The 27,417-nt window shown below is 41.8% G+C and overlaps 1 protein-coding gene across 6 annotated transcripts in view; it reads left to right on the top strand.

Annotated features, from left to right (window-relative positions):
- Ltbp1 (latent transforming growth factor beta binding protein 1) overlaps positions 1 to 27,417 on the top strand; it is a 381,235-nt gene that overhangs the window by 70,185 nt on the left and 283,633 nt on the right. Inside the window, exon 1 of one of the 6 annotated variants that reach the window (XM_075955864.1) lies at positions 21,634 to 21,694. The exons of the other annotated variants lie outside the window; for them this stretch is intronic. The gene's annotated coding sequence lies outside the window, so the exon portion shown is untranslated. Of the gene's footprint in view, positions 1 to 21,633; positions 21,695 to 27,417 lie in introns of those variants that run through there. 6 annotated transcript variants of the gene reach the window in all.

Raw genomic sequence — 27,417 nt, forward strand, 5'->3', positions numbered from 1 at the left:
AGGAACTGAGAATTCTGCATATTGATTGGCAGGCAACAGGAAGTAAACTGTGACACTAAGGGTAGCTTGAGTATTGGAGACCTTGAAGCCCACCCCCATAGTGACACGCTTCTTCCAATAAGGTCACATCTACTCCAACAAGGCCACACCTCCCAATAATGCCCCTCCCTATGGGAGCCATTTTCTTTCAAACCACCACACCATCTCACAACTTCCCGTTTTGCTGTCCATGATAAGAACGTTTAAGAAGCACCCTTTAGGGCATTTCCAGTCTACAATATGGTATTAACTGTAGTCATCTGGCTGCTAGCGATCCATACTCTTTCCATTCTGAATAAGTGAAGTTTTGTGTCTTTTGGCTAATATTTAGCTTTTTATGAGGATTGTTATTTAAGTATACATGCATGTACCGGTATTTATCAATGTGTGTATGCACCAGTATGATTTATCAATATGTGTATGCACCAGTATGATTTATCAATATGTGTATGCACCAGTATTTATCAATGTGTGTATGCACCAGTATTTATCAATGTGTGTATGCACCAGTATGATTTATTAATGTGTGTACGTACCAGTATGATTTATCAATATATGTATGCACCAGTATGAGTTATCAATGTGTGTATGCACCAGTATTTATCAATGTGTGTATGCACCAGTATGATTTATTAATGTATGTATGCACCAGTATGAGTTATCAATGTGTGTATGCACCAGTATTTATCAATGTGTGTATGCACCAGTATGATTTATTAATGTATGTATGCAGCAGTATGATTTATCAATGTGTGTATGCACCAGTATTTATCAATGTATGTATGCACCAGTATGATTTATCAATATATGTATGCACCAGTATTTATCAATGTGTGTATGCACCAGTATTTATCAATGTGTGTATGCACCAGTATTTATCAATGTGTGTATGCACCAGTATTTATCAATATATGTATGCACCAGTATGAGTTATCAATGTGTGTATGCACCAGTATGAGTTATCAATGTGTGTATGCACCAGTATTTATCAATGTGTGTATGCACCAGTATTTATCAATGTGTGTATGCACCAGTATTTATCAATGTGTGTATGCACCAGTATTTATCAATGTGTGTATGCACCAGTATGATTTATTAATGTATGTATGCAGCAGTATGATTTATCAATGTGTGTATGCACCAGTATTTATCAATGTATGTATGCACCAGTATGATTTATCAATATATGTATGCACCAGTATTTATCAATGTGTGTATGCACCAGTATTTATCAATGTGTGTATGCACCAGTATTTATCAATGTGTGTATGCACCAGTATTTATCAATGTGTGTATGCACCAGTATGATTTATTAATGTATGTATGCACCAGTATTTATCAATGTGTGTATGCACCAGTATTTATCAATATATGTATGCAGCAGTATGATTTATCAATGTGTGTATGCACCAGTATTTATCAATGTGTGTATGCACCAGTATTTATCAATGTGTGTATGCACCAGTATTTATCAATGTGTGTATGCACCAGTATTTATCAATGTATGTATGCACCAGTATGATTTATCAATATATGTATGCACCAGTATTTATCAATGTGTGTATGCACCAGTATTTATCAATGTGTGTATGCACCAGTATTTATCAATGTGTGTATGCACCAGTATGATTTATTAATGTGTGTATGTACCAGTATGATTTATCAATATATGTATGCACCAGTATGAGTTATCAATGTGTGTATGCACCAGTATGAGTTATCAATGTGTGTATGCACCAGTATTTATCAATGTGTGTATGCACCAGTATGATTTATTAATGTATGTATGCAGCAGTATGATTTATCAATGTGTGTATGCACCAGTATTTATCAATGTATGTATGCACCAGTATGATTTATCAATGTATGTATGCACCAGTATGATTTATCAATATATGTATGCACCAGTATTTATCAATGTGTGTATGCACCAGTATTTATCAATATATGTATGCACCAGTATGAGTTATCAATGTGTGTATGCACCAGTATTTATCAATGTGTGTATGCACCAGTATTTATCAATGTGTGTATGCACCAGTATTTATCAATGTGTGTATGCACCAGTATTTATCAATGTGTGTATGCACCAGTATGATTTATTAATGTATGTATGCAGCAGTATGATTTATCAATGTGTGTATGCACCAGTATTTATCAATGTATGTATGCACCAGTATGATTTATCAATATATGTATGCACCAGTATTTATCAATGTGTGTATGCACCAGTATTTATCAATGTGTGTATGCACCAGTATTTATCAATGTGTGTATGCACCAGTATTTATCAATGTGTGTATGCACCAGTATTTATCAATGTGTGTATGCACCAGTATGATTTATTAATGTATGTATGCACCAGTATTTATCAATGTGTGTATGCACCAGTATTTATCAATATATGTATGCAGCAGTATGATTTATCAATGTGTGTATGCACCAGTATTTATCAATGTGTGTATGCACCAGTATTTATCAATGTGTGTATGCACCAGTATTTATCAATGTGTGTATGCACCAGTATTTATCAATGTATGTATGCACCAGTATGATTTATCAATATATGTATGCACCAGTATTTATCAATGTGTGTATGCACCAGTATTTATCAATGTGTGTATGCACCAGTATTTATCAATGTGTGTATGCACCAGTATGATTTATTAATGTGTGTATGTACCAGTATGATTTATCAATATATGTATGCACCAGTATGAGTTATCAATGTGTGTATGCACCAGTATGAGTTATCAATGTGTGTATGCACCAGTATTTATCAATGTGTGTATGCACCAGTATGATTTATTAATGTATGTATGCAGCAGTATGATTTATCAATGTGTGTATGCACCAGTATTTATCAATGTATGTATGCACCAGTATGATTTATCAATGTATGTATGCACCAGTATGATTTATCAATATATGTATGCACCAGTATTTATCAATGTGTGTATGCACCAGTATTTATCAATGTATGTATGCACCAGTATGATTTATCAATGTGTGTATGCACCAGTATGATTTATCAATGTGTGTATGCACCAGTATTTATCAATGTATGTATGCACCAGTATGATTTATCCATGTATGTATGCACCAGTATGAGTTATCAATGTGTGTATGCACCAGTATTTATGCACCAGTATGATTATCAATGTGCGTATGCACTAGTATCTATCAATGTGTGTATGCACCAGTATTTATGCGCCAGTATGATTATCAATGTGCGTATGCACTAGTATCTATCAATGTGTGTATGCACCAGTGTGCTAGCCTGTAGAAAACAGAGTGAGATACCCTTCTCTATCACCCTCTGCTTTATTCCTCTGAGACAGGATATCTAACAAAAACCTAGAGCTAGGCCGCCCCCACCATGCTCCAGCGATCCTCCTGTCTCTTCCCTCCCACAGCTCTGGGGTTACAGATGCACATGTGGCCATGCCTGGCTTCTGCTTTTCTTCCCCTTCTGGTTTTGTTTTAAAATGTGGGTTCTGGAACCCGAACTCAGGCCCTCGTGCTTGCTCTTGCAGCGAACACTCTTATCCCCCAAGCCATCTTTCTGGCCCCCGAGGAACTGGAATTAAAGAGGTCTAGAGAAAGACTTTGAAGGAAGAGTAACCCATAAAGTAGAGATTGGAGACATGGCCAGAGAAGGGTAGGCCACGTGTTCTCTAAGACCTCTCTACACACTGCGCTCATGAGAAAACAGCGGGCCCAAAGTTGTTTGATAAAGAACCAATAACAGCCTTGGTTTAAACCCTGGACACTTACGTTCAAACATTTGTGATAAGAGCTTTAAAGTTTTCAGCTAAAAAGGGCAAGAGCTGGTTTGGGTACGGTCTGTTCCCCGGTTTAATTGCTGGCGGCCAGTATGGCTGTGGTGCTGTGTGGTGGTAACAGCTTGTGTTTACGGAGAGTCTGGTCTGTGCCAAGCACTGTTCTCATTACTTTGGGCAATTATATTATTTAATCTTTTCAAAAGAATGTGACATTGATACTATTTGTCTTATTCTGTTTTATGCTGTTATAGTAAAATATCCCAAACTGAGTCATTCATAAAGAAGAGGTTTGTTTATAGCTTTTTTTGGGGGGGGTGACAGCCCAAGACTGGGTAGCCATGTAGGTTCGGAGGGAAGATAAGGAAAGCAAAGAAAGAGAAGGAGAGGAAAATGATCTTATGTGGAGAAAAGAAACAAGAACGAGCCAGGGTTGCTTGTAATAGGCCTCCTTTTGATAATGAACCCAGTTTCTTGATACCAAAGATAGCCTTACCAGAATGAATCCAGTCTCTTAAGAGAAACATCAGTCTACTCACAAAACAGATTCTTCAGGATTCCTCATGCCTCCTATAGGTCCTCCCCTTAGCTCTTTTGGACCAAAGACCTAGGGCCCAGGAAAGGTCAGTCACCTTCCAGCTATAGTACTATTATCTCCATTTTATAGTATGCAGCTGGCGGGTGTTGAGGGGTTAAGTTATTTGCCTGGAGAGACTTTACCGGTCTTTAAATGCCGTTTCCAGACTCAAATTTAGGTCTTCTGCACATGTCGTCTCTTAACCGGAGAGGTTATCAAGCCTGCCTTTGTGCTAGTTCCCTGTCACTGCCGTGTTGACTGTCCCAAGGTTAGTCCCTTAACACATTTATTTTTGTCATTCTGAGGTCCGAAGTCCAGATGGGTCCCAGTGTGCTGCAAGGAGATGCCTGGGTCTGCATTCTTCCTGGTATTGGGGAACACATATGACTTTGCTTTTTAGCTTCCAGATGCTCCCTGCATGCCTTCCTTGTCTTGTGGTCCCTTCATTCACATTCAGAACCAGCAGTGTTGGGCTTGATCTTTCTTGTGTTGGAAACTCTCTTCTTTCTTCTTTGATGTGGGATTCCCCTCTGTGAATACCATTGGTTAATAAAGAAACTGCTTTGAGCCTATAGCAGGGTAGAACAGAGGTAGATGGGGAAAACTAAACTGAATGTTGGGAGGAAGAAGGCAGGGTAGGGAGAAGTCATATAGCTGCTGCCCGGAACAGACATACTGGAACCTTGCCAGTAAGCCACAGCCACATGGCAATACACAGATTAATAGAAATGGGTTAAATTAAGATGTAAGAGTTAGCCAATAAGAAGCTAGAGCTAATGGGCCAAGTGGTGATTTAATTCATACAGTTTCTGCAGTTTCTGTGTGGTTATTTCGGGGCTGAGCAGCTGGGAACTAACTAGAAGCCTCCCACAACACACACTCTCTCTCTCTCTCTCTCTCTCTTTCTTTCTTTCTTTCTTTCTTTCTTTTTTTCTTTCTTTCTTTCTTTCTCCTCCTTCCTCTTCCACCCTCTCCTCCTTTCCCCCTTCTTCCTTTCTCTTTCTCTTCCCCCTCTTCCTCCTCCTTTTCTTCTCCTTCTCCCCATCCTCTCCTCTCTCCCCTTCTTTGTCCCCCCTTTCCCTCTCTACCTCTTTCATTATTTCCCTCTCCTTTTCTTCCTTTCTCCCTGTCTTACTAAGTAGCCCAGGCTGGCCTTAAGCCCACAATCCTCCTGCCTTAGATGCTATGTCCTTGGATTTCTCATCTTTTAAGGGCACTTATTATTTATTGCCTTGAACCTGTCTGGATAATGTATCCCAAGGTCATCTGATAAGCAATGCTAATTTTATCTGCACCTCTAGTCCTCCTTTGCTGTGAACATCAGCACTCACAGGTTCTGGAGCATAGAGTAAGGGTGATTCTGGGAGTGGGAAAGGACAGTTTTTCTGCTCACCACAGTATCTTACCACAGAGCTAAGCTTGTTCTGTCAGTCTTCCTTCCTGCCATGAATGAGCTATAATCACAAGGTTAGTGACTAGCAACCTTAGTACCTTCCAGTTAGAAGCTAAGCCAACCTTTATGTCTTTAGTAAAAATCGATTTAAGTACTTCACACAGGTTGAAGTTTTAAATATCTAATTCTTTTACATTGTCCTTTGAAATCTTTGTGTAAGCGTACCCAGGCACTTGCCAGGGAGGAATAATGGGAATCCAGGAGACCAAGAGGCTGGAGATGGCCAGGACTGTGAGGAGTCCCGAGAAGATTACTTATAGATATGAGCCTTGGGGCACACCCAAGCAATCTCATCCTCTTGAGTGGTTCTCAAACTGTGGGTCATGACCCCCATGGGGGGTGACATAGCAGATATTTCTATTATGATTCATAGCAGTATCAAAATTACAGTGATGACGTAATAACAAAAATATTGTTATGGTTGGAGGTCAGCACAACATGAGGAACTGTATTAAAGGGTCCCAGAGTTAGGAAGGTTGAGAGCCACTGACCTGGATAGTGTGGCTGAAGACTCTGATTGCAGTATTCTTGGAGGTGTCTGGGAAGGATGGGCCCGGGCGAACAGGACGGGGAGAGGGCCCCACTCTTTACCAACAAGATGATGGCCTGGGAGCCTCTGGATGCTTCTTTCTCCTGTGCTGCTTCTATGTTTGAAAACATTTGTGCACTGAGAACGGACTTCCTTAGTTGTCAGAGGACTGGCTCCAAACTGACAGTGAACGTGGGATTGAAAACTCATTAAATACATTTTTGAAACTTGTAAATTGCCTGGTGCCAATGTGACTGACGTGGACCCATGATCTTTAGATTGTCACTGCATAACTGACAACGTCAGAACGCTGCTGAGCTTGATGCTGGTACTGATTAAATTACAGTTAAATCCTTCCTCCCCTTTGAATGTGCTTTGCTAACCAAAGCTAACCAAGTTTCCTTTTTTTTTTTTTTGCTTCCCTTGCCTTAAGAGTTTGACTAACATTTAAGACTAAAATTTCATACCTGTTCTCACCTTCAGAATTGCCTCGAATAAAGACTCTAAAGGGTGGGCATCCCGTGTGAGGTGAATGTGGACTCTACCTCAAATCCTCTAAAATACGCAGCAAGTTGGAGCTAAACGGCAGAGCCCACTCCCATGTGTGGTGGGGTGTGTACTTCACCTGTTACCTTTCCCTGAAAGACATTAGAGTCGAATGAACAGAGACCTCAAGTCTCTTGGTCTTGGAGGTAAGAACTTCTAAGTGGGAGGAAAAGCTTTATGGAGAAGAGAAACCTTAGATTCATTAATCTAGGAAAAAATGCCTCTCTTTATTCATGCCTGCTATTTTTGGGGAAGATATGTGTATCTGTGATAGCAAGAGAAGCTAGAAAGACCAGGTGGAATTAGATAGTAGATTGATCGTCTGTTTTATGCTTATGGATAGTATGACAGAAATTTGGAGGAATTCTTTCTTGGGGGCCAGGTGATATGGGGGTAGTCAGGATCCCCTCTTGGGGTTTTCAGTATCATTAATAGAAGAATTTAAGAGTAGACTCAAATGTAATCCAAAGAACAATTTTATTTGAATTAAAGGCACCCTAAGGCAGGCAGGCAGTAAACTTCAGCAGCTGCTTGCAGAAAGAGGATTGAGAAAGAAGGGGGAAAGTCATGTTGTTTGAACTACTGACATGGAGGTCCACTGCCTGACAGCAGGAAACCAATGTGGGGAGGCAGGGCTTTAGAGCAGAAGTAAAGCAGACCAAAGCATGAGGAAAAAATGTATTTAGTTATGGCTACATCCCAAAGAAAATATCAAGAAAAAGAAAAGAAAAAGTTATACCTTTTGGAGTTAGGGAGTTGACCCAACAGAAAACCTCATGGTGGCATGTAGAAACTAGGCCGGGGGCTGGAATTCTGGGAAGCGTAGGAGAGTATTTTATTAAAGGAATACTTAGCCTATCTATCTCTTTCATTGTGTCTTAAGGTGAACTTGCTTGCTTAGGAGTGGTCTTTGGACAGGAAATTGACCTGGCCCAACTGAAATGTTAGGTCTTTCTACCCAGGCCAGAGATTCTATTCTCTTAACCAGTTATTTATGTGACAAATCTTTCCCTGGGGAGATGCAACACACATGTCTACTCACCCCACATAGGAATCTCATGACCAGAGTATGGACACTACCAAAGTCCAGCTTGGTAAACCATGAGTTTTATTGGGGTTACTTAAAGGAGCAGAAAGGACTCAAAGACAGCTACATCACCAAAGCCTACTCTAGTACCGGTGAAAATTCACAAAAAACTGGGAACCTGGGGCACACTGTACAGCCTGCAGCAACTCAGCAGGTTGGTGAGGTCCTTTCCAAGTGACTCTTCCTGCAGTTTGGCTGGTTTCTGCTTCGTCCAGACAGCTGGTCTGGCCTCAGAGTCTATTTGAGAGGGACTCCTGGCTTTTATTGCTTACTCTAACAGAGAGGGGCCTAGTGGATCTGTTCTGATTCAGGGACTTCCTGACTCTGTTTTGAGTTTTTTACCTCCATGCTTCCCTGCAGGTTGGAATGTTTCGGTCTCAGAGGAAACTTAACCCAGCCTCAGTTTTCCCAGAATTCCTCTCTCTACTTTCTCTTTACTTTAACATTAGGGAGAGAGGCTCTGATTGTCTCCTATAGTCCTATGATTTGGGACTCTATGAAGAATGATTGGATGTAAACCTGAGCTCTTAACTAGAGAGTTCCCTACACCGAAACAATACCTGTTTCTCCTTGTTCTGTCTAAAGGTCTCAGCTGGCTTTTCAGAAGTGAAGATCAGACTCTTCTGCAGATTGAAGTCTGATTTCCTATACTCACCTGGTTCTTTTTCTTCTGGTCATTGTCAAGGTCCTGTCCAGCCAGTTCCTTCCTGACATGAACAGGAAGTGTTTTCTGCCTTTAATCCATCGTCCACTTCTCTAACTAATGTATACACATTCTGCTAATCTTAGACCCCACAATTGCTTCCTGCAAGGCTCCCTCATGGCACCTTGCATGTATCACATCTTCATAGCATTCATTTGGATTAGTATGCAATTTCTTCTGCCTGCTTAGGGCTTATTTGGTCAGTGATATCAATGACTTAGTAGAACTCAAATGTTGGAAATGCAGATATTAACCAGTCTTCAAGGCTGCCTCACTGTACCCAGAATAATGCCAGGTGACCAGGCCAAGGAAGTTGACTCAACCATTCATTCCAGTGTGTAGTAAGGAGCTGCGGTGGGCTGCGTTCCTGCTGCCCTAGGTCCCGGCTGCCTGGCTAGCTTACGCCCCGAAATAATTACACAAAAACTGTATTCTTTTAAACATTGCTTGGCCCATTAGTTTTAACCTCTTATTGGCTAGCTCTTACATATTGATCTAACTTATTTCTAATATTCTGTGTAGCACCACGAGCTGGCTTACCAGGAAAGATCTTAACCTGCGTCTGTCTGGAGTGGGAGAATCATGGCGACTGCCTGACTCTGCTTCTTTCTCCCAGCATTCTGTTCTGTCTACTCCACCTACCTAATTTTCTGTCCTATTAAAGGACCAAGGCAGTCTCTTTATTTAACCAATGAAATTAACACAAAACAGAAGACTCTCCCCCATCACCATTGTCTGTTCCAGGGTTGGTTAGTAGTTTGGCCTGGAATTGTGTTCTTCTCTGGTATTGCTACGTATTAAAGGACCCATTTCTACTATGTCTCTAGATGTCCTGAGAGTTTTTCGTTGATCAGACCATAGTTAGTTTTCTGGGTCTTGACTTCACAGCATTGGATCTTTCTGCTCCTTGTATTTCCTAGCATGGCTGTGAAATGCCGAAGCCACTTTATACGGAGTATGACAGCGCAGCTGGCCAGCCCCTCTCTTGAGAGGATTCTGGACACTGACACTGTAAACTGTTTTTACGAGCCCCAAGTTTTCTAGTGCTCGTAAGTATTAAATTACATATTGATTTGAACCTTGACACACTTGGCTCAAGCTCCTGGAAAGCCAACAGGGACGATCAGGCATACCCGAATTATTTTTCACTAGAGTTCCTGTGATTCTGGGCTTTCATCACTTAAGCTCCACCAAAATACTGAAGAGCTATTTGATTAGTGTTAGTATCTGTGGGCAGAATCAACCCTAGGTGCTTATCTGCTTATCCCTTTGGAAGTTAACATTTAAGTGCAATGGAAAATAGAATGAGAATTGGACACAGTTCACCCTCCCCATTTTCCAGAACTTTCTACCAATGCAAACCATAATGTTTTATAACTGTGATATGAAGTCAGATCCTGAACGTCCTGCCCAAAGTGACTCGGGAGCTAGGGCTTGAACCAGGCTCCCTGACTGTTTATTTCACATTCTTTTATATCACTCTGAGACTCCTTTACTCAAAATAATGGGAGGGGGGAAAAGGACTAGGCGTGGCAGCTCTCATTTGTAATTTCAATACTTAGGAAGTCGAAGCAGGAGGATTGTCAGTATGAAGCCAGTTGAGTTACAGTGAGATACTGTTTCAGAACCTCACAAATTCAAGGCAGTATTTTGAAGCCCCACCCCACCCCCACAAAAGTATGGCACAGTGAATATTTTAGTGGTTTTGTGAATCTCAAATGGTTAGACAAACATTGTTTATTTTCAAAACAGCTCAAGATTCACTGTAAACATAGTCTGTTTAGTGGCGTTGGTTGCCTCTGTAGAAAGCCATTCCCAGCCCTTTACAAATCAGCAAGACCATCTGTCACTGGTGCAGGATTTAACAAGCAGAACCCAACCCAACCCAACCCAATCCATTTTAGGGCTTTCTTTGACAGGGGCTTGACTTTTGCATGGTCAGAGTCCTGTCTTTTCTTGACTTGATGTTGGTGTTTTGCCAGGCACTGGTGTTGGGAGGTTTGATGGGCACAAGTTGAGGTGAGGCCTCTTTCTTTGTTAATTTGCTCAGAGCCTCTTTGTGCGGCGACTAATCCTTCCTAATTATCTTTCTAGGAAGGATGCTCTAACTCTAGCAGGAAGACGACATGGACATTGTGTGATCAGGACACACTAAAGAAAGTTATCAGAGAGGGAGGGGGGCAGTCCCTACCCCGCCCCTCTTTGGGAAGCTCTTTTCTCTTTCTTTCTGCCTTTCTTGGATTTCTTTGGCCTCTGTTTATCTCCCGGCTTAGCTGAGGTATTTTGAAGGAGAAAAGCCCCTTTTCTAAAGAACACATTGCCATATAATTAGGGGGACTTTCCACAACTTAATGTTTTAAAAGGTGGCCTGTGACCCACAGTAATTAGGAAATTTAGTGTGCATGAGTATTTTCTGTGAAATTCTTCCTACTCCTGGATTAATTTTCTCTACTGGCTGAGGTGGTAAATTTTATGGGAATGTACTACCAACACCTGTATATCAGATTATTTCAGATCTGCGATATTTTAAACAGAACCAGTGTGGTCCCTGAAAAAAGAAAATTCAGTAAATCAAATAAATGACAGTATGTGAAGTTTTAATGGTTTTGCATATTTTTTGAGATGTCAGAATAACTTTAATATGTGTTTTTAGATTTTCTTTTCAGTGAGATTGAATATTTCATATTTGAGTATAAGAGAATTTATTAGAGTGTAGGAGAATTTATTGAGTGAATAGTCTGCTAATATTCTTTATAGTGTTCTGTTATCTATTTTTTATTTGTAATTGCTCTTTTCATATTAAAGAACCTTTAGTCCTACATTTCAAGAATTCTTCAAGGGGTTCAATGGGAAGACTTTTATTGAATTTCTTATCTTCAAATTTGGAAGAAGCTTTTCTTTTTGCCCTGTGCTTTAAAAAACCCCTATTTGCCCATGAAGACATAAATGCAGTTGGTTACTCATATGTGATTTATTTCAGAATTCTTCTATCTTATTAGAGACTTACTGGTTTTTATAGAAATAAATCTTTTTTTCTTAGATTAAATTGTGTGTGTGTGTGCATGCACACATGTGTGCAGGTGTGCGTGTGTACGTGTGAAGGTCAGAGACAACTCTAGAGAATCAGTTCTCACCTTCCACCTGGTGGAAGCACCTATCTCTTGTGTCTGATGCTTTGTAGACTTGGGGCCCATTCTCCTGTGCGTGCCTCCTGTCTCATAGTAGGAGCGCTGAGTTTATGTTGGAAGCCACTACAGCTGGCTAGTGGGTTCCAGGGACTGAGCGGAGGTGGCCAGGCAGGTGCACCTCGTGCTTCTGTGGACCACCTCACCAGCCACACACACCTGTTTATCCAAGTCTAGATGATTGTCATTCGTTTATAATTGATTGCCTTGCTTTGGTTCATCACGGTGAAGATAGACTCTCACTGACCTCCACAATACAGATTCTTCAACATTTCCTTATTTATTTACTTTTGTTATTTTTTTTTTTTTTGAGGCAGGCTTTGTCCTTGTAGCGCTGACTGTCCTGAAACTCACTCTGTAGACCAGGCTGACCTTGAACTCAGAGTTCTACTTGCCTCTGCCTCCTGTGTGCTGGGATTAAAAGTGTACACCACCACTGCCTTGCCGGATTTTCAATTTTTAAAAGTTGATTCATTCATTCTACCAGGAAGCATTTGTTGAGCATCAGTCACATGCCAGGTATTGGTTTAGGCGTATCAGTTGAAGACAAGATAGTATGTTTGAACAATAGTGATGACCATAGGGCAGTACGCATTAGTTGCTGACTTGAGTAGGCACCAGTTACAAATCTAATATGGAACGAGGAAAGGGGAGATCAGTGGGGACTAGAGGATTAGAGTTAAGAAGATTGACCGGAATCTGCAGGATTAGGTGACCTAAGGAAGAGGCAGGGCTTTAAGTAGACAACAATATCCAAATGTGTAGGTATGAGTGTGCCGTTTTCATAGCACTATTGGGAGACCACTCTATTTAGAAAGAATTGAAAATCAGTAGCACACAAGGTTGGGTGGAGAGACCCACGTTTGGGATGTCCTTGATAGTCTGACAGAGGAGTCAGAGTAGGGTATAGAGAAGTAGGAAAAGGCCCACAGCAGCCATTAGGGAAATACAAGAGTCACTTGTGCGTTGCCTCATCATGGAGGGCAGAGGACCTAGCTTGATGGTGGGCACATTTCAGGGAGGGATGATGGGTGGGCCTGCTTTATAGCCAACTGCAACTTCTTGAGAAAAAGAATTCAGTTTGCTGATAAAGGAAACAGCTTCTGGGTCCAGGTTAAGAAGTATGTGTTACCTGTTTATACGTCAGGGTTAACAAATTATGTACAGAGCAATATTAATCTGTCTCTAGAATGTTTCATGGATGGGGAGGTAGAGCTTGTCTTAATGCTTCCTTTTCTTGACTCCACTCTAACCCCAGAGTCAAATTCACCAATCAGAAACAAAACCAGATTTAATCTCCTTCTCTGTTGATCTGCTATCCATCCTCAAATCACTCTGGATAACAAGTCCTCATGCTATGTAGGAAGATCAAGGTGTTTATTCCTGGCTCTCCAGATGTTCATCGGGCTTTGATCTTTGACCTTTTCTGCTCTTTGACTGCATAGCTTTTGCCTTAAAGGATTCATGTTCTCTCTGCCCCTTACTACATAAATCTCTGTGTGTTCTCATGTTAAGCATTCCGGTATTCTTCCTCATATGGGGGACACAGTCCTGGCTTACACTTGTCATGATAGACATCATGAAATAATTCCCAGTTCTCTGAACTGCCCCTTGTCCCTGCCCTACACTTCTATAATAATCTATTTGTTGATTGTATCTATTCTTTTTAGTTAATACTTAAAATAGTTAAATATAAACATATGAAACAGATTGCCTGTTTATTCTGTGACATTTATTTTTAAGTAATGTGTTTTTTTTTGTTTCAGATATGGCATGTATTTGTTTAATCATCTGTTAAAGTCTGAAGTTGCCAAGAAAGTTTTTATGATTTGCTCTGGGGGCCACTCAGTCCAGGTGATAGAAATAACACTATTGCCTCAAAATTGGAAACACTTTCTAAACCTAGTGGAAAAAGCACTGTTTCTTAAAAACAAGAACTAAAGCCCCACATATCTTCATGTTCAAAGTAATGTAAGATATTCATAAAAAATAAAGAGATAATTAAGCTTGCAGCTATTTCTTCTGAATTGAAATTTTTCCTTCTGGAAGGAGCCTCATTAAGGCTCAGGAAGTAAATGAAACTTACAAGACTTAGGAAGTAAGTATAATGGACAAATCTCAGGAAGTTCCTGAAGCTTAGGAGAATCACAAGCCCCCTCCTCAAGGATAGTAAGCAGTAACAGTTGCTAGGGAAGGAAAGGGCCAAATTGCCTGCAGGTATAAATTGTTCTCTTGCTGGTGTGGGCTTTCTGATGATATGGTTGCCTTTGAGCTATCCACACCTCTGTAACAAACTCCTCGGTTCACTAACCTAGTCTAGGAGGGAATTACTTCTTTGGCGTTTTGTTAGTGCCTTGTTTAGGGTGGAAAGACATTTGTTCATGCTTCCCAAGAAAGTCTCAGAGCATGGCTCTGTTAGAAAGTCTTTGACTAAAACAAACAAACAAATAAACCAAAACCAAAACAGAATAATTGGGGATTTCACATATTTCATTATTTCATATGTGCCAGGTGCTATGATAACAGCTAATGTAAATATTTTTTCATTTCAACAAAAAAGAATAGCTGGGATTAATTTTTTCTTTTTGTTGTATTATTTTTAGAGACGTTTAATGAAAATAAATACAGCTGTATTTTTAATTTTCAACTTTTATTTTTATGTGCACGAGTGTTTTGCTTGCATGTCCATATGTCCTGATGCCAGTTGAGTCTGGAAGAGAATGCTGGAGCTACAGATAGTTGCAAATTGCCATGTTGATAGTATGAACGTAATCCGGGCCTTCAGCAAATATAAAAATTGCTCATAACCCCTGAACCGTCTCTCTGGCCCTTAGAGCTATATTTCTAAAGGAAAAAAATGCACCTAATGCAGTGTATGCCTTTTAATAAAGCCACATATTTTTCATGCTCAGCCAAGATCTAGCTCTGGTGTTGATGGTCCCGGGATCCATAAGCAAGTGATTTACTGAACTCTTCTCTGTGTGTACCAGGTTCTGTTTCAAATCATAGGTTCATAAAATGTAACCAACATTGGCCTTACAAACGGATTGCTTCTAGATGCCTTAGTGTGGCCAGTATGGGCAGTGAGGTGAGAGATTGGGAGACTTTTTTGCTGATCAGAAAGGCTGCAATAGTAGTGCAGAAATTAATAGCCCCTGAGGACTCCTGCAAAGGGACTGTGAGGAAGTGTGCAGCTCTTTCCCGGGAATAGCAGCCTCAAGTGACAGCCACTGAGCTGGCCTCTTTTTGTATGGAGACACTGCCTCTAGTGTTGAGGAAAGCAATACCCACTAGGAAACAGAACAAGATTATGGTGTTGTCTTGAATGTGAGCTGGTTTTGGCTGTCCGCTGTATAATAGATCCAGATGAACAAAGTACTTCCTATTACTTTGGCTCTATTCTGCACATAGGCAAGCTCAGCCTGTGGTGTGCCTCAGAGGCCGCAGACTTATAGATGCTGTGTAATAAACTAGTTTTTCACAAGTCTTTCAAGGGGCTGCTGGCCTCTTCTTGGTCCAGAGCTCTGAGGGCCTAGAATGCATGTGGTGTCTATAATCGCTAAACTTGATGGCTTGTAGCTCACTCTCAGGCATTTCCTCCCTCCCCCTGTCAGATGTATTTTTTTTTCTTTTGGATTGTTATTGAGGTCCTGATCTCATGGAATCATGCATGTATAGAGTTAGAAGACAGACAATATTTGATAGTTGGTTGCTTTGTTTTTAAGGCTAAAGTTCATTAACTTCTCAGATTGTCCGTGAATCAGTGAGAACAGGAGTTGATACTGGATCCGTCAAGAGCCCCTGAAAACACTAGTGGGTGTTAGTGAGGTTAAGATAGCTGACAACTGAAATGTTTAAATGGAATCTTAGAACGTTGGTAGAATTATTGAGAGCTTTGTTTTCCTTTTCGGTCAGCTGGACCAGTACTGAGGGCTCTTTATGTGAATGCATATAAACTATTTATAAACTTGCATAATGCAGTTATGCTTTAATGTTTGGAGTTTAAAGTCTGCGTGGCTCCAAAACTGGATGTAGTATTCCCTATCATGTTAGAACGATGACAAGCCGTGGGAGCACAGGACAGTGCTGGCGCATTTTCAAAGGCATTCCTCCCCGGTCTGGATACTGTAATAAACACAAATGCAGTTTCTTCAGTTTTATTAGACACACAATGTGTGTTGCAGTTCCGAAGAGCTGTGTGTGTTTTAATTCCTTTCAGTTTCTTTCTCTCTTCCTCCTCCTTCTCCTTTTTTTTTTTCCTCTTTCTTTTTGAGGCACTCTAGTTCTAGCTGATTATGTACAGTCCTGAAAATAGTATCTGGTAAAAACAGAATATAGGTTTGACATTTTCCTTTAGAAGAAAAAAAAAGTAGCAGTTTTGGATGCCTAGGCAATATGTGGACACCCGTGGCAGTGGGCTTCTGAAAGAGCTTTCATTTAAGAAACGGGAGTGTAATCTGCACACGGACGATTTTGCTGTTGGGCAGCAGGTGGCAAGCTTTGCTTTTCAGTGTTCCTTAATCTGATTTTTTTATACCACCGGATGCCAAGATTCGAAGAGGGTGGTTTGAGTCCACTGGAAGATGTCATTTCTTGGCAGCACAGCCTTGAACCTCCTCCTTCACTCACTGGGGGTAATTGCCTTCCTTTGGATCCTGTGGCCGACCTTCGGGTCGCCTTGATGCAGATGGGAAGGAGGGATTAATTCATGTGAGAGTGATGCCTTATTCTCTTGTGATTTTAGCAAATGTTACTGATAGAGGAAATAAATCAGAAACAAATGAGCTTAAGGCAGGCCCCGCGTGATTTATGTGGATTTGGTTGTGTCATTTTCATTTAATAATAAGAGTGTGTGTTGTTTTTGCTTTGAATGAAAAAAAAAACCGATCACTTCTAACTAGCTAAGTGCCTTGCTGTGGAAGTGAGATGTAAGCAGGTCTGAACTGAGTTCTAGGAAAGTATTTGAAAATGAGAGAAGAAGAATACACTTCAAGATCAGAATGGCAAGTCTGCTCGCTTATGTTCGACTATGTGTTTATTTTGAATTTGGATGCAAGGAGCTGAGGGCCTTGGACAAGCTCCTTGCATGCATTTCTTGTACATCTGCCTTGCCACTGAGCTACACCCCATGCGCTGTGATTTGGATTCTAAGTCAGAAAAGAGTGTGGGCTTGGAGAGGATGGGTATGAAGAGGAAGGCACCAAATGCTTCTCTAGTCCATTTCTTTGTACTTTTCTATATTAAAAGTCACATGTAGATTCTTTTATGCATTATGAAGAATTGAAAATGGTGAACAGAAGCCCTGATCACTGTAAGCGTTTATGAGTCTCTCAGGGGTCACCATCAGCTCTGCACACAATTATCTTTTTTTTTTCTGGTGTTTTAAGACAAGGTTTCTCTGTAGCTTTGGAGCCTGTCCTGGAACTAGCTTTTGTAAGGCAGGCTGACCTCAGACTCACAGAGATCCACCTGCCTCTGCCTCCCAAGTGCTGGGGTTAAAGGCGTGCGCCACCACCGCCTGGCTAATGGCTCAATTGTCTTTCCTCTGCCTTTTGTTAAAATTGAGTTCACCTGGGTTATATTTTGCATTCATTTGTTTTGTATATGTTCTTGACTTTTTTTCTTCATGTTTTGGCTCTGCATTTTAATTTTTCTTGTTCAAGCTTACATTATCCACAGGCAGATGCATAGCATATAAGGCTGGCAGTGAATACCATCTCTTGTACCTGCTTCTTAAGGAAGACCCTGAAACGCTGGTCCCTTCCTCAGAGGCCTGGTAAGGGAACCCTTTGTGTTCTCCTGGAAGGAATTTCTGCCGCTCATTGCCCGCCTCACAGATGCTGAGGCTTTTAGAACATTGCTCGACCATGTTTTGCTACCCAGCTCTTGGCTTTTAACCAACTAGAATCCTCCTCCTCAGGCAGCTGGAGTTCAGGTTCCTAGCTTTTCTCCTGCTCTCATATTGAGTAGGAGAGAGCTATTGTTATGTCCTATGAAAGATGTCTGGGTTGTTTCCAGGGTCTGACCATTGACCGTATGGTTACGGAGAACATTTTTGCACAAATCTTATAGTACACATTTTTTTTTCTGCAAAAGGTTTTATATGTCTCCAAAGCTGCAGAGAAACCCTGTCTTGAAAAACCAATAAAAAAAAGTTATAAATGTTTCCCTTCCCCCTATGTTAAGGATTTGTCTTGCTTCATGAGACTTGTATTTTAGATGCCCATCCTCTTGACATAATGCCCCTCTTGTAGTGATTTCTTACCAACCATATTGCCAAGTTCTTTGGCTCTGATAGTGACGTTAACTCCATCATCATCATAAGTAATGGTTATTTTTTTCTTCTCTTGTTGCTGTAACCCTTTTTCTTTTTCACTTTCATGCCTGGGAAATTGATTCTTGAGTGACGTGCCTTCCATTTCCACATGGGTTGCCTGGTGTCTCAGCACTATTGAGTGAATGCTGATTCCCTCCCAGTCCATAGGGTTTTACTATTCATGTGCTCATGTTTCAAGCGTGTTTGGGTCTCTTTCTGGATCCTTTATTCTGTTTTTCTCTCTATCCTTGGGCCTTACTGGCTAACCCATTGTGCACCTATATATGTCACCATCTGGGTAGGAAAGCCGTCACTTTGATCCTTCTATATAAGCATTTCTTTATAATTGGACAACCAGATTGCCAGGCTTTTATTTTGAAAGAAAACCTAGTTGTAGTTTTGATTGAGGTTGCATTAAGTCAATCTCCTTCCCCCACACAGTGTTGAGGCAAATATATATAATTTGATATTGACTCCTTTTGCCAGTAAATGCACTCTGTCCCTGTGTTTATTTTGGTTTTCTTTAGTATATTTCAGTGCATTTAAATAATTTCTTCATCAAGGTCTTTCTTTACGTATCCGTTGTGAGAGCTATTGACCAGCATTTCCTGGCTGTAGTCACACACGGCATCTTTCCTAAACTGTTACTTTCAAGCTGTTCTTTCTTGGGGAAACAAGATCCTATCTTTCCCTTAGGTGGAAGCTTTGACAAATGAACTCACTACCTCCAGGGTACTGTGTATTCTTCTAGGTTTTTTTGTGGATAATTAAGCCATGTGCTATGATGAAAAGAATTCTTTCTTCTGGTCTACAGCTGTCGCTTTATTTTAATTAATTAATTAATTGGTTTTTCAGGACAGGGTTTCTCTGTGTCACTCTGGCTGTCCTGGAACTCGCTCTATAGGCCAGGCTGATCCACTTGTCTCTTCCTCTGGAGTGCTGAGATTAAAGACATGAGCCACCACTACCGGGCTGGTTGTTCCTTTTAAGTGGGGCTCTCTTGGGCTTTTATCACTGAGAGCTCCGTCTGCTGGAAACCTCAGCAGATTACTGCCCTTTATCAGGTTGAGTGAGCCTTCTAGTGTGAGCCTCAGAGCATCTGCTGCAGATGTTGAATCTGGCGATTTGACACGTTGGTTTGATCACAGTGTTTCCTTTCATCTTTGGTGTGATGAATTATATTAGTAGCTTTGCCAGTGTTGGAACACTTGTATATTTCTATCATAAAGCTCACTTGGCCCCGTGTTTTCTTTTTTCAATCTTTCACTGAATTTAATTTGGTTTATAAGTGTGAGTGACACTTGTATATAATTCTCCTTTCTCGTACTGGTCAAATTTTTTTAATTAAAAAAATATGGTCAATTTTTTTTTTAATTTAAAAAAATTAGGGGCTGGAGAGATGGCTCCATTGTTAAGAGTGCTTGCTGTTCTTTCAGAGGGCCTGGGTTTAATTCACAACAGCCATGTGGTGGCTCACAACTGTCTGTAACTCCAGTTCTAGGGGACCCAGTACCGTCTTCTGCTCTCACGGGCACCTGGAACACATGTGGTGCACATATAAACATGTAGTCAAATGCTCATACCCAGGAGAATATTATTTTTTAAAATAGCATCTCCCTGTATGCATTGGTTAGTCTGACATTTGCTGGGCAGTCCAAGGTGGGTTTGAACTGGTAGCAATCCTCTGAGCTCAGCCTTCTAACTACTCTTTCTCATACTATGTTGACATGATTTTGGCATTTAATATTTGCTTAACAGTGTGAACTAGGGAATTTTTTCTCATTAAAATTTGTGTGTGTGTGTGTGTGTGTGTGATAGTGAATATTTGGTAGAACTTGCTTGTAAACCAGGCATTTTTATTTCCACTTAAAATTTTGTATTTAAAACTCTTTTCCCTCTCTTCCCCTTCTTTCTGTCCCTTTCTTCTCTCCTCCATTGTGGATAGCAGTGTTTCCACCCCGCATCTCATTCCTCACTCAAACTACACTGAGTTGTACTTTTTATTCTCTTGTTGATTGCCTCAAGAATTTTACCATATATATTTCAAATATTGAAGGCAGCGTATTTTCACTCCAGCACCTGATGAAGGTCTTAGGACCCTTGGATTACGATGGTGCCTGCCGAGGTCTGTGCAGTTCTTTCCCAGTGGTCTGAAGAACGCTGTCTTCCCACGTAGGCACTCCATCACTACCGTATGTCATCTGCTCATGTGATTTCCCACATGTCACTTGGCCCACCGGCCATCCTCACTTGCATTTTAGACATTCTTTCTGGGGACAGTTGGTCTTAAATTGCCGCTTTCTGAAATTCCTGTGGTAAGGGTCTTTCAAATGCGCTTTATTCAAGTTTTCAGAATGCACAATTGGAGCTTGGCTGTTGTAATTTTCAAGAACGTTTTTCATGTTTCAAAGAGATAGTCCCGTGTCCTTTCTTTTACTCTTTGGTTGACATGTAAACTTGCTCTGCATCTGGGTGTGAGAGAGCCGATGCCAGTCAAATTCTTGTCCCCCTGAGGTGACTCACCTCCTATTTGACTAGGACACATTCATCTTGGTTGAGATGAGCTGGGATTTTGATGCACTGTGCTTTTGGAAAATTCTCAGAAAAAAAAAAAGAAAATTCTCAGTTACTTTTTTTCTTCTTGGAACATGACTTCTTAGTTCTTTCTGTTTGAAGGGTGTTTGGATACCTACTGGGGCTTCTTACCTTGATCCCACTAACTTATCATGAGATGGTGTCTCACATAGTCCTGGCTAGCCTTGAACTTTTACTGTATAGCCAAGAATGACCTTGAATTTCTTTTTTTACATGCATTTTTATTTAAATTGATTTTATGTGCGTTGGTACGAAGGTGTCAGATCTCCTGGAACTGGAGTTACAAATAGTTGTGAGCCATGTGGGTTCTGGGAATTGAGTCCAGGTCCTCTGGAAGAGCAACCAGGGCTGTTAACCACCGACCCATCTCTCCAGTCCCTGACCTTGAATTTCTGATACCCCCTCTGTCTCCACTTTCCATGGCTGGGATTGCAGGCATGCACCACCACATGGGGTTCTTGTGATCCAGAGACAGTACCCAGGCCTTGGTACTCGGTAGACAAGCACACTATGACCGAGCCAAATCCCAGCCCCCTCGATGTTTTTAGCTCATGCTTCCTTCTCTACGTGTGCTACATTTCCGGTATTTCCATTTTCCCAGTTCTCCACTCAAGCCTGTTACCACTGATGCCCTCCTTTGGGGTGCCTATGATAAGTAGTACTTGTGTTTTGTATCTGTTCTGTTCTTTTCCAGACCATACTCTATAATAGTCTCTATGAGTCATGCATTCAGTGTCTACTTACGCATATTAAAAGGATGCACGCTGCAGCCTACGCCTACGGCAGCCCTCTAACTCGCAGATGTTGACAGACTGACCATATTGTGCTGTTTGATTTTTCTGCTGGCGCTGGCTTATTTCTTACTCATTTTGAGCTTTGATCGTAAGTGTCTATTGGACTCTCAACTCTAGAACTCCTTAACGTGTAGATTTAAGTTCGAGTCCTCCAGTATTTGTGCCTTAGTGAGCTTCTCGGCTGTGTTTTCTGTGTCCTGAGGATCCATTTTAACACGGAGTTGGGCTGGTTGTTTTCTTCACTCAGATAAATTTAGTTGGATGGACCTGTAGTCAGGAGTTTCCACTTGAGAATTCTGTTGTTTGTTCTCATGGTCACTCAAATCCCAGACAGAGGTGGGAACAGCTCCCAAGCTTTCCTCTTGTGGGATGGTGTGTTTTCTGGGTCAGGTCACTTGCTGAGAATCTCATGTGGCAGTCTCGCATTCAGTACATCGCCACCGTGGTCTCCAGCTCTGTCCCAGGGCCTCAGGTAGCACACAGTAACCCACAGCCTGGGACTCCAGGGGCAGATGAAGCTCCAGGGAGAACTGTTTCACGGCTGGTGCTGTATGATCCTCACTCTCTGGTTGCGTTCCGTCTCCCACGGGTTCCAGCTCTCCTGCCAGCTCGACATGAGATGGTTTGTCCTGGGAAACTTTCTTTGAACATCGAATCATCTGTGGTGGTTAAGGAGCATAGTTATTACGAAGAGCTGTATTTCCGAGGAACAGACAATATTTGAAAAATGGAATGTAAAGTTTCTTATTCTGCGTGGAATTCACATCATGGTTGAGTATCTCTAGACTGGTTTTTCTGGGGGGCATGCTTAGACATTCCCTCATCTCGTACAATGTTAGGAACCTTATGAAAATGTCCCGGGGAAGGGGTCGTTCAGCCAAGTGGTGAGATAGTCTAGGAAACCCCTGGATGCCCTGGAGACCCTTCTCTTATGTCTGTTCTTTAGCGCCTACCTGGGGACACCCGTGGTCTGGGCTGTGCCTGTATTTTCTGCATCGTTTTGTTTCCAGTCTGGTCTCCTGATTCTTCATTTTTCTCATTTGAGTCTTTTGGGAAGTCTCTAGCTCTCCTCAGCATGTGTTTCTGGGGTACCTGTGAGTGTGCTCTGAGGCTAAATTAGCCGTTGTGTGCTGTAACTGTGCTGTTCTTGGTAGATGTTCCATGAAAGAACAAGAAAAGGAAAAACAGACAGCTAATACCTTCACTGTGGTGGCCTTGGATGGGCAAAGATGTCATTGCTCTGAAAAGAGAGAGCTGACTGATATAGACAAAAGACCCGTGTCTCTGTATTCTCTAACTATAGATACTTGTGAATTTATCTTGGTAAATGGAAATAGTATTGTATCCCTTTGGAGGGTTTGTACATATGCATGTGATGTGTGTGTGTGTGTCTTGCTGCTGGTGGAGGGCAGGCTTCTGTTGAACCTAGTATTTGTTAATTTGGCAAGAGTAGGCGATCAGCAAGCTCCGTTGGATCCACCTGTCTCTTCTACCTCAGTGCCAGACATTCAGTTATATACCATTGCACTGACTTTTTATTTGGTTTTAGAGACGTGAACTCATGTTTACCTGGTAAACACGTTACCAATGAGCCATCTCCTGTGCCCCTGGAGGGTGTTTCTTTCTTCTTCAGTTGGGCTTGCAATTTTTTTTTTCAAGACAGGGTTTCTCTGTAGCTATGGAGCCTGTCCTGGAACTAGCTCTTGTAGACCAGGCTGGCCTCAAATTCACAGAGATCTGCCTGCCTCTGCCTTCCGAGTGCTGGGGTTAAAGGCATGCACCACTGCCACTGGCTGAGCTTACAATTTTTAATGTTCTATTTTGAGCTCACCCCTTTGTAATGTATTGCCAGATATATTAGGACACCAAGTATAACATCTTTTGTAGCCAAAATTGAAATCAAGTAATTTTGGCTGACCAGTTCTAATCTAAGACTTGTCAAAATCATTGAGAAATTACATGTTTCTCAATGGAGAGGATGATGATAACATAACCATAGGTAATTAAGTTGAGGCAGCGAATGAAATTGGTTTTTTTTTTTTAGCGTTGTATTATTTCATTTTTAGAAGTCTGAGCTGGAATTTGATAACCATTGGTTTTAGGTCATGATGATGGGTTTGGAAAGCAAGTCCTTGTCCAAAGTTGATAATGGCCCCCTTAAAGCTGAGGTTTCAGATGATGAAAGCCGAGTATTGGGAATGGCTTAGATTAAGGCTAAAAACAAGATGAGGAGACAGAGCAGGTGTAGAAAGTGTGAGTGTGGGGGAAAGTTAAGGAGATATCAGATGGGGGGGCTCTCATGGGGCAGGTTTTGGGGTTCAGAGTAATGAATGAAGCCTGGCTGAGCAGGGATGGGTAGGCATCCTACCCCTGAAGTTATATGAAGGACCACGGGATTTGCTATCCTGGGTGCTGGTTTTGGAGGCAATCATGAGTTAATGAGAGAGGTTCACAGGGAACTGCCCTGTTCGAGGGGATTCACGGGGTCCAGGTGGACCCAGATGTTTGGAACAGGGCCAACGGTGCTGGGTGCTCCAGGTCTGGAAAGGGCTAGATTCTAACACATGTCATTAGATTTGTTTCGCTACCAAGGTGCTCACAGTTCAGTGGAAGGTATCCATACACACGCAGGGTAATATTTCATCAAAGTTAAGGTAATGAAATGTTATGGGTGGTCTGGGAGATACAAAAAGAGTAATATATCTTCCATCCCATAAAAAACCAAGTTCATTCCAGGAACTTTTGTCCTTTGGGCTGCCTACTATCTACTGCATCTCAGGCCTTACTCTCCTCAGTTCACTTCCGCCACCAGCCAGACATGGTGTCCTCCTTTACTTCCTCCCATCAAGTGTGCCTTCAATTATGAGGCAAATTAAATTTGAGTCCCTCCTGAACTTTTCAAAATAGCCAACAGTTACTGGGCCATACACACTGTGGACAAAATGTCAGGCATTTTACACGCCCCATCGTGAACATGATGATGGTCACATGATCAAAGCGCGAATGTAGAGCCATCAGGGCAGAGCTGGACACCGGGCTGGGTAGCCTGATGTCATGGAGGGTGTTCCTTTAGCGATGGAGTTGGACGTAGGAGCGTGTCTGGTGATAATGTCCCATGGCCACCGAGAACGGCATGTCTTCGCCACCTCTTGTGGAAGATAATTGGCCAGAGTAACTCTGTGGTACTAATCAGATGACTGCAAGCGTCATTGCCATCCGCCGTCATTATCATCCTGTAGGAGGTCAGGAAACCTGTTTCCCAAAGTAGATTACCTACCACAGTGTCAGCTCATGAGTAAGGGTAAAATGTCGGACCCAGCCTGTTGCGCTCCAAAGAACTGCACAGCGTTCTTGACGACCACATCACAGGGAGAGGAGTTACTCCCGGACTCTTGGGTTACTCAGCATTTCCTCTGGATTGGTTTCCTCTAGCTTATTAGTTCCATAAATACATAGGTTGCACCAGGGAAGTATCCATTTTGTTGTATATTCTGGAAACTCTGTGCTAAGCTGTGTGCAGGGAGATAAATAGACAATTAGGGCAGAAGAAGGGCCCTGGAGGAGTCTACTGGAAGTGCCGGTCTCCGCCCCTTTTCTTATACAGATAATTATAAAATTATAATTTAACGTGATTAAAAAAACTAGTGCATTGACTTGCAGAGGCCCAATGGCTCCTGGTTGTGCTAAAGGTGTTTAACTATAAGATGCTGCGTAACTGTTTTCTACTGTGACATGTTGTATCCTCAACTGTCAATGTATTCCAGGTGTTCCACATCCTTGTCAACACTTAGTATTGTCTGCTTTTAATTTATGCCTCTCCAATTGATGTGTAAGTAAGTGGTAGCTCATTGTGATGTCAATGTGAAGTTTTCTAACCTACCATTTTAGATGCTGGCTAGCTATCCATATGTCTTTTTTGCTACTGTATTTGTTACTAAAAATCTTTTTTCCACACATTTAATTGGACTGTATAATTTTTGTTGATATGATTGACTTTTTTTTCTTGCACCCAGCAATTGGATAATGGCTTTATTTTTTAGGGGTGAGGAAACACACACAGAGAAAGACCCTCCACAAAGCAGAGAGGTCTTCAAAGGTCTTCCTCTTCTAATTTAGAGTTGTTCAGTTTTATAAAAGACAGGATTGCTGACTGGCTCACAATTGTTCTGTAAACACATCCTGGTCTGGCCTTAAACTTGTTGGGGTATTTTCCCCTTCAATATGATTTTTAACTGAACTTCCTATTCAGGAACTTTTTAAACTGGGCCTTTGCACATTTGACAGTTGACAAAGTGATGTGAAGGAGGTGCTTGTAGAGTGGTTGTCATGGAGATTTGGTTGGCCTTTGGTATCAACTAAGATGTGAGCTGTGGGGTCAGGCTCTCTGTGTGTGTTTGCCCACAATGCCAGGATGAAACAGGACTAAGACAGGAAGATGAATAAGCACCAGAGCACAGAGGGCAGACTTGGAGCATCAGTCCCCAAAGGAGAGCGGGGCTTCTGTAGGTTGTCCGTGGAAGCTGGCTGAGCTAAAAATGCTAACACTGATGAATTAAGCAATTGGACAACAACAAGAAGTCTGACAATGGTCAGACTTCAGAGAGTTTCTGCCCTCAGACCAGAGCTGGACGAGGCTAGACAGGCAGCGGCAGAGGAGGTTCCATGACGAAAGGAGACATGGTGGCCGGAACGCTCACCCCTGGGAGAGGAGGTTCCATGACGAAAGGAGACATGGTGGCTGGAACGCCACCCCTGGGAGAGGAGGTCCGGTTTACTTTGTAACTCTAGAAAGATACACGCAGGTATTGGTAATTTTAGGAAGGGCCGGCATACCTCATTTCCACCTAGTGGTTATATCCATGTACTAGTAAGTTGATTTTTTTTATTGTTCTTTTAAGTGACTGATTATGGAAAACAAAACCATAAACAAACAAAAACAAAGAAATCCAGAACTGTTCTGGGAAGGAGGTCTGAAGAAAACTCAAGTGTACCTTTCCTGTCTACTGACTTGTAGGCTGTACACCACTTGGGGAAAACAAACAAACCGAATGGGGGTCTAGAGAGTTCTAGACTTTCTGTGTTTCTCATCTCTGACCCACTCTGCGTGGTTTTGTGTGTGCATGTTTTTATGAAGAATAGTTTCACAGTCGTTACAGCCTCAAAGTGGCCTGGAATCCCCAAACAGCTGCGAACCTCTGTTCTGGAGAGTGTGGTTGGCACACTCACTCCCGCTCACACCCGCTCACTCCCACTCACGCCCACTCACGCTCACTCACGCCCACTCACGCTCACTCACGCCCACTCACGCCCACTCACTCACGCTCACGGTGCAGCGACAGCGCAGCAGCCACCCCGTGTCCTAGCTTGAAAGCATGAGAGCAGGAAGTCCTGTGTCGGATGAAATTAGGTGTGTGTGTGAAGCTGTCGACTGAGCCCAGAGTCTTTTCAGTTCTTAAACAAGGAATTTTGATTCTCTGAACGCAATTAATCTATAATATTTGGCCAGCGATAACTTTTTTCATTTAGTAAAAAAAAAATGTTGGTAATGTATGTTCCTGATATCGTTGCCATAATTATCAAAGCCCATGTTGTGTGTTAGAAAAGCAAAACCACGGAAGTGATAGGATTAGCCTAATGTTCATATATGCACAAACTCATGTTACATGTTAGAGAAGACAGAATAGTACAAATAGGATCCTAAGAAGACAGAAGCTGTGTGTCTAGAGCGTGAGTCCCAAGGACTGCCGTTAGAAGGACAGCATTTCACACAGGGATGCAGACTTTCGCTGTGGATTGATGGGTGGTGTTGGA

The sequence above is a fragment of the Microtus pennsylvanicus genome, chromosome 21, assembly GCF_037038515.1.
Source record: "Microtus pennsylvanicus isolate mMicPen1 chromosome 21, mMicPen1.hap1, whole genome shotgun sequence".
In the NCBI taxonomy this organism is placed as follows: domain Eukaryota; kingdom Metazoa; phylum Chordata; class Mammalia; order Rodentia; family Cricetidae; genus Microtus; species Microtus pennsylvanicus.